Source organism: Magnolia sinica, chromosome 6 (genome assembly GCF_029962835.1).
Source record: "Magnolia sinica isolate HGM2019 chromosome 6, MsV1, whole genome shotgun sequence".
In the NCBI taxonomy this organism is placed as follows: Eukaryota; Viridiplantae; Streptophyta; class Magnoliopsida; order Magnoliales; family Magnoliaceae; genus Magnolia; species Magnolia sinica.
This window is the reverse complement of record NC_080578.1, coordinates 90210810-90218931: the sequence shown is the minus strand read 5'-3', so window position 1 is coordinate 90218931 and position 8122 is coordinate 90210810.

Sequence of the window (8122 nt, the reverse complement as noted above, 5' to 3'; positions counted from 1 at the left end):
TGTATGGCCCACACAAAATTATCTTCTTCAACGCAACTGGGTGATGGCAGCGATCAATGGCAATCTTGTACTTTGTATTGTTATCTCCAATTTTCTTCTTCACCTCTTCATATGAAGCTTTGGGTTGGTCAACATGATCCTTGGCTTCTGCACTTACTTAGCCGGTAATGTGGGATGAACATGAATTCAAGCCAACCATCCAGGCTCCGTTTGTAGATAGATTTGAAATGACTTTTTTTGGGGTCCAATTTTGTGAGCAGTTGAAGGTGAACAAGGTTAATGCTAGGTCCCATTGCTTAGGCTTGTAACTAATCAAGTTGCGTAGAGGTTTTCGCGTGATGCTATTCACCACATCAGTTTGTGTGTGATGTGTGTTCGGAAGTTAAGCTTCGTACGCAATTTCTTCCATAAACATTGACAGAAGTGACTAACAAACTTTGGGTCTTGGTTGGATGTGTGATTCTTGGGACCCATGATTCTCCTTAAAGAATAGGTCTGCAATGTGGGAAGCATCCATTGTCCTGCGACAGTGAACAAAATCATCGTCTTCGAGAAGCGGTCCCAATTTGCTTTTCGCTGGGAATGTGGACGATCCAACATCCTTCCACGAAGTGCCAGTAACTAGAAGGGGCGTAGTCCAGCTTCCGACAGATGTGATGCTGTTTAGGGCTTATTTGGATACTATCAAATAAGTTACCTTTTAACTTATGTTAAGTAATTTAATTACTTTTTTCACTTAAGTTAGTTTGGTAGTAATTAGCTAAAAGTTAGCTATCTTAATAAGTATTTTCTTTTTTTAACTTTTTCACTTGTGACCTCTCTCTCTCTCTCTCTCTCTCTCTCTCTCTCTCTCTCTCTCTTAGTCCATCTATAAAGAGGCCCTCTCTAACTGTCCATATCAAAGGAGACCCCAATATAGTGAATGGTCTACATTAGAGGTGGGGCTCACATGGTAAATGGTGCACATAAAAGGTGGGTCACACACGATGGATGACCCCATATGAATATAGGCCTATATATGGATGGTTCACATTAAAGGTTGGCCTATAATGATAAAAAGCCAACATCCAAAGCGGGTTGATATGATCGATGACCCACTTCAAAACGATTCACATCAAAGGTGGGCTCCACATGACGGGCAGTGGACATTGAAGTTGGGCCACACATGATGGATGGCCCATATTAAGGTGACCTGCATGATGGATGGTCCACATTAAAGGTCTGCCTATAATAATGAATGACCCACATCCACGGCGAGCCCCACATGATGGGCAACCCACGTTAAAGGTGGGGCACACATGATGGATAGTCCACATCAAAATTGGGCTCCACATGATGGGCAATTAATAATGGTGGGCCTCACATGATGAATGATTCACATCAATGTGGGTCCCACATGATGAACGATTCACATCAAAGGTTGGCATTAATGATGAGTGACCCATATCGAAGGTGGGCTCTATATGATGGATGACCTACATTAGAGGTGGGGCCCTTATGATGGGCGGTGGATATTGAAGGTGGGCCCCATATGATGGATAATAACATTGATGGTGGGCCCCACATGATGGATGACCAACATCAAATATGGGACCTACATAATGAACAATGCACATAAAAGGTCAGCCCTAATGATGAATGACCAACATCCAAGGTGGGCCTCGCATGATGGATGACCCACATCAAAGGTAGGGCCCACATGATGTACAATCCACACCAAAGGTTGGCCCCAAATGATGGATGATGGATGTGAGGGGGACCAAACAGACTTGATGGATAATCACTTATGATGTTGGAAGCTAAACATGTTTTTCTATTTTTTGGCTGATAAGTACATTTTTAACCAAACATACTTATCCGCTTAATAAGTAGAAACCAAGATAAGCTACTTATGGCATAAGTAGCTTAAGTAACTTACGATTCAAACGTAACTGTAACAAATCAGCAAGGTCTCATCCCATGTCGGCCACAATACTTGTCATTCAACAAGACAAGTGTCTTGTCACAATCAAATTGTCATTCGTTATACAATTCCTATATGATTTTTTCTTGAAAGGAAACACAGGGAATGCATGTGTCGTCCCATCAAAGAGAAAACCTTCATGCATACAACACCTCTTATTTAGCCTATCATCGAGTTCATACACAGTGCATGAAGGGCATTGGCAACTCGGTTCAACACCCCAGCTTTGTGCTTTATAAAAGTATACTCTTGTAAGGAGAACATCCACTTCGCATGACGAATGCTGTGCTTGTATCGCCCATAGATGTACTTTAATGCCTCCTAGCTCGAGAAGAGATTAAACTCTTGCTAAATGAGGTATTGTCGCAAGTGGTAAAGAGTTTGCATTGTAATGTAGAACTCGAAGTTGTACATACAGTACCTCAACTTTGGCCCTTTTAACTTCTCGTTGTAGCATGCGAGCTACTTTCTTGATTAGGTACTACTTCAGTGCCAATTCATGAAGCGTCGCAACATTTAATTCTTTGTCAAATTAACATGACAAGGTTGAGGCTATGTAAGGCTTCTCTTTGATGTGTTTAAAGCTCTCTTGTGCCTTAGGCATTCTAGTAAATGTATTCTTCTTCAAGCAGCCGGTGAGCGACAATGATACAGAAATACCTGATGAAGCAATCATAGAAGGTAGTAAGTCCATCAATGCCTTTGATGTCATTGATGATCCTCAGAGTGCGCTAGTCTCGAATTGCTTGGACTTGGATGATCTACCTATACTCTGTTTGTTGTCATGGTGTCTGCGAGAAACAATATACGGTCCGACAGCTAGTTGTACCCGTCAGAGTTAATTCTATTTTTTTTTATTGTCAAATACGACTCGAAGATGTTAGATATAGTCATTGTGTGACAGACTATATATGAGAATGTAGTTAATGTAGACGACCACGAAATGTCTAATGAATAGTTTTAACACATGGTATATAACGTGTATAAATATACTTGATGCGTTAAATAAATCAAAGGGAATCACCAACTACTCATATAAGCATTCTCGTATCTTGATGGCGGGCTTCCACTCATCCCTTAGTTGAATGTAGATTTGATGGTATCTGCTTTGAGGTTGGCCTAGGATAAGACTTTTGGCACATGATAGTTAATCTAGCATATCAATTAGGTAGAGAATTAGAAAACGATATGTAATTATAAATTTGTTGATGGCCTAACTGTCCACACACATGTGCCATGTTTCATTTTTTTTAGATGTGAGGAGCATGAGAATGTTGCAAAAGCTCACGGTTTCATGGATTGACCATTTCTGTAAGAGCTCATGAATTTGATAGTTGAGCTCTTTGGACTCATTTAGGCTCATCCAATAATAGGCTTTATTCGGGAGGATTGCGCTAGGGAAGTCGATGTGGTGTTGAATGTCTCTCAAAATAAGGAGCCCAAGGAGTTCTTTGGGTATGATATCCACATGTTCTTTAATCAACAGTTTTTCTCTTAGCACTTTACGAACACCTTGGGCTCTTTTGTTACCAATATATGTAGTGCCCGCCTCTTAAGCTTCTTGAAGAAGCCCGATGCTAAAGGAAGTCATTGGCTGCCTTCTTGGGCTTGGTTGGAGTATTTTTTTCATTGGACACAAGATGACATCCTGATCATCCCTTTTGAAGGTGTACATTTTCATTCACCCATCATGTATGGTGTGACGATCATATTGCCGTGGCTAGTCTAACACAAGATAGCATGCATCCATCACAATGATGTCACCAACTACTTTTTTAGGCTTGATCGGAGTATCATTTTTGTATTATATAGAAGATCACCTTCTGTAACACCTCAATTTTTCTAAATGGCCAGCAACGCGTTTGTATAACTGTCTCGGTTACTTGCTCGTAGGCAACTTTCATACCCGTCATAATACCACGATATCTCACATCTCTTCCAAGCATGAGTGCACATCGTCTAGAGCCCCTGAGCGGGACTCAGGCCGTCCGTGCGTAGTACGCACTCAGGTGACGTAAACATAGAGACCTCAAAACTCCCTCCATAAGAACCGCTACATCGCCCCAATAGTAGATGCTCTATCCATTCATTCGTGCGGCACTTCGTTTGTGAGATACGCTACGAAGAACCCGAGAATGCAACTGTGCGAAGACCCACACATACACACATCTCATGCAGGGCTTGGGCTTATAGCCCATGGCCTATCATAGAAAGCCCATTTCATGCCTTAGTAGAGTATATCAATACTCTCTACTTACTTAACCCACACCTCACCATGATGTCATAGTCCACTCATTACACATGCATCCCATGCACATGACACCTTACCCAACTCACACCACATGCATATTCTCTATAGACACCTCACCCCTCTCACACCGCATGCACTTTTTCTTGTGACACATCACTCTCCCATGCATGAGCCATGGCCATGCGATGTCAACATATCCTACTAACTAGCTAACCTAAGTAAACTAACCCCTCTCCCTTAACCTAGGGCTATCTCTCTACACAAAAAAGGGCTAACCAATGTGGTTAACCATTTCTAACAAGAAAAATTCTAGAGAGTAAGAGAAAAAATGAGAGAAAAAGGAGAGAGAGAGAAATGAGGCGGGTCACCATTGGGAGAGGAAGATCCAAGCCATTCAACCCAAGGTGGTTATATCTATCCCTTGATTTTCTTATTTTTTCTAGAGATCAGGGAGATCTTATGCCTGCATCAGAAATCATGAAATTTAACTAGACTTCCTTTGATATAGTTTTCAAGAGGTGAATGATATATGAATTAGAATGGATTCCATCATCTAACCATGCGCAGGAGACCCACACATACACACATCTCATGCAGGGGACTTCATAAACATAAAAAGGGGAAAGAAATATTTGGCCATTGCAAACCCTTATTTAGCAGACCACTAAGGCACTATCATTTAAAGGCACAAAGTAGCCCATTTCACCCCTTAGCCCTAGCTAGGGATCTAGTGAGATACGCTACGAAGAACCCGAGAATGCAACTGTGCGAAGACCCACACATACACACATCTCATGCAGGGCTTGGGCTTATAGCCCATGGCCTATCATAGAAAGCCCATTTCATGCCTTAGTAGAGTATATCAATACTCTCTACTCACTTAACCCACACCTCACCATGATGTCATAGTCCACTCATTACACATGCATCCCATGCACATGACACCTTACCCAACTCACACCACATGCATATTCTCTATGTGACACCTCACCCCTCTCACACCGCATGCACTTTTTCTTGTGACACATCACTCTCCCATGCATGAGCCATGGCCATGCGATGTCAACATATCCTACTAACTAGCTAACCTAAGTAAACTAACCCCTCTCCCTTAACCTAGGGCTATCTCTCTACACAAAAAAGGGCTAACCAATGTGGTTAACCATTTCTAACAAGAAAAATTCTAGAGAGTAAGAGAAAAAATGAGAGAAAAAGGAGAGAGAGAGAAATGAGGCGGGTCACCATTGGGAGAGGAAGATCCAAGCCATTCAACCCAAGGTGGTTATATCTATCCCTTGATTTTCTTATTTTTTCTTTAGATATGTTAAAGTGGGCCCACTATGAGATTATGATGGTGTTTGGGTGGCCCCAAACCACATCTAACTAGGCCATCCCTTTGAGGATATATCGGAATGAAATCCCTTTTAGGAAACATATGAATGAAATCCATCATTGAATCCCATGGAGACCCATTTCTGTGCATGCGTTCTCCTTTATGTTGATTGTGTTTATAGGGCTCAAATTTTGAATGATGATAGTAGAATTCATAGAGAATTTATGTACCAAATTTGGAGTCAATCTGATTGTTTAACCCATTCGTTTGATTTATGTAATTTGGACCATTATTGCTATCTAATGTAGTGGTTATCACTGACATCCCTCAAAACAGACCAAATTGTGGGGCGCAACTATATCTGATAGATCTCAAATTGTGTGATAATATTAGACTTGATGGAACACGTATTTACCAAATTCGTGGTCAATCTGATCAGTTTAACCCATTCATTTGATTTATACAATTCAGACCAGGTTTGTTGTCCAATGCAGTTATCAGCACTGACACCCTTCTGAACAACCCAAATTTATAGTGTCTATAGATATCCAATGGGGCCCAAATTTTGTGTGATGAAATTATACTTGATGGAGAATGCATGTACTAAATTTGGGATTAATCCAATCGGTCTAACCCCTTCATTTGATTTATGCAATTTAGGCCAAGTTTGCTATCTAGTGCAGTGGTTAGCACTGATACCCTTCTGAATGGCTTTGATTTGCTACACCTTTGGATATCTAATTAATTTTAAATTTTATGCAATGGTAATATACTTGATAAAGAATGTATGTACCAAAATTTGGGTCATTTTGTTCAGTTTAATCCCTTCACTTGATTTATGATATTGAGTCTTTGTGTTGGCCAAGTGAGATATGTGATATGATATTAGGCCCTTGTGTTGGCTGAGTGAAATATGTGATATGATATTGGGCCCTCGTGTTAGCTAAGTGAGATATGTGATATGATATTGGGCCTTTGTGTTGGCTAAGTGAAATAATATGATATGATATTTGGTCATTGTGTTGTTTAAGTGGATTATACGTTGCATTATGTAAATGTTGGGGCAGTCCATCTATGTGATGATATGGGGGTGCTCTGCCCATGATTGATTCCGAAAAGGCCGGACAACCCACAGTACGTGGTGCGCTGATGGGACCCGATGACTATATTGTATTGCCAGGTGGCCCATCATATTCCCCTGATGTGGTGACAGGACCTGAGGAGCAGTATGAATACTTCGTGACGACTCTCGTGTTGGTTTAACCAAATTCGTAAATGCGCAGCTAGACAATCGAGTGCTTATCTGTAGCGGTTAAGATTTTGATTAGGTATGAGACTAACCTAAGATTAAGGGCTTACTATATTGAAGCTTGGCATCCAAATTAGGTATGGGATTAGCTTGGGTAGAACTTTGTGTTGGACTTCATAGCTCGCGAAATCATGCACTACTATCCCGACCACACCATGTGTTGGTTATATTCCCCACTTGTTATAACATGATGACAACATGATTAGTTATTCACCTGCTATATATCGTTATCTGTGCTTTATTCTGTTTAATTGTAAATGCTACTTGATCATGATATGTCATGCTTACCTGTGCTATAATTTAATCTAGCAGTGTTATACCTTTGATTTGGCCATGTTATGCCTCATGATAGAAGTATACACTGGGCTTTCATAGTCCATCCCATTGCTTCTTCTTATACTTACAGGGAAGATTCGTCAGTGGAGACAAGCATGCATAACTTTTTTTGGTTTTCTATTTTCAACAGTGTATTATTATTTTGAAATATTGGGGAATATAATTTTTACGGTAGAAGGAAAAGTGTTATGTAGGACATTTATATATATGGTTTCAGGTTATTTGATTATTGCCAATGTCATGTTTGGGTACCATTAAAAAAAGAAAAAAAAAAATTGTCGTCACTAGATTTAGAGTTTGTGAAGTTGGACAACCCATTCACCAAAGTTCGGAGCATTACACCTTTTGATCATCCTTTTGAAGGTGTATGTTTTCATTCACCCATCATGTATACTGTGGCAATCATATTGCCATGGCTGGCCCAACACTGGATGGCAGGACGTTGCAACACATGATCAAAATACCTTTTTTGATAAAGGCATTGCTTCGTTACCTTTAACTCGTCCCCTGGTTACCAGGTTAGCTTGTACTAATGGAGAGGTTTCTCCATCTTGATGTGGAGCTTGTGAACAGCTTCATGTAAGATCACATTCTCCCAACTTCCACTATCTATGATAATTTTACACACCTTGCCGATAGTGCATGCAGGGTGTAGATGTTACCCTTGAGCCAATCTTCTTTGGGCTCTTACTTGGGCAGCAAGAGTCTTATGTTGACTTTCAACGACTATTACCTGTTGTTCAGGCACCATCGCCAACTGCAGAATATCACAGATGCTTGGTCAGAACCTACTAACATAACATGCAGTGAATATGTTCTTCTACTCGGCGAGATCATTGCGCTCCACATGTTAGTTGAATTCTTCAGTGTATTCATCAACAGTCTGATCTCCTTAATATAGGGTGTGTAGCTGTTTACATGTGGTTTGTA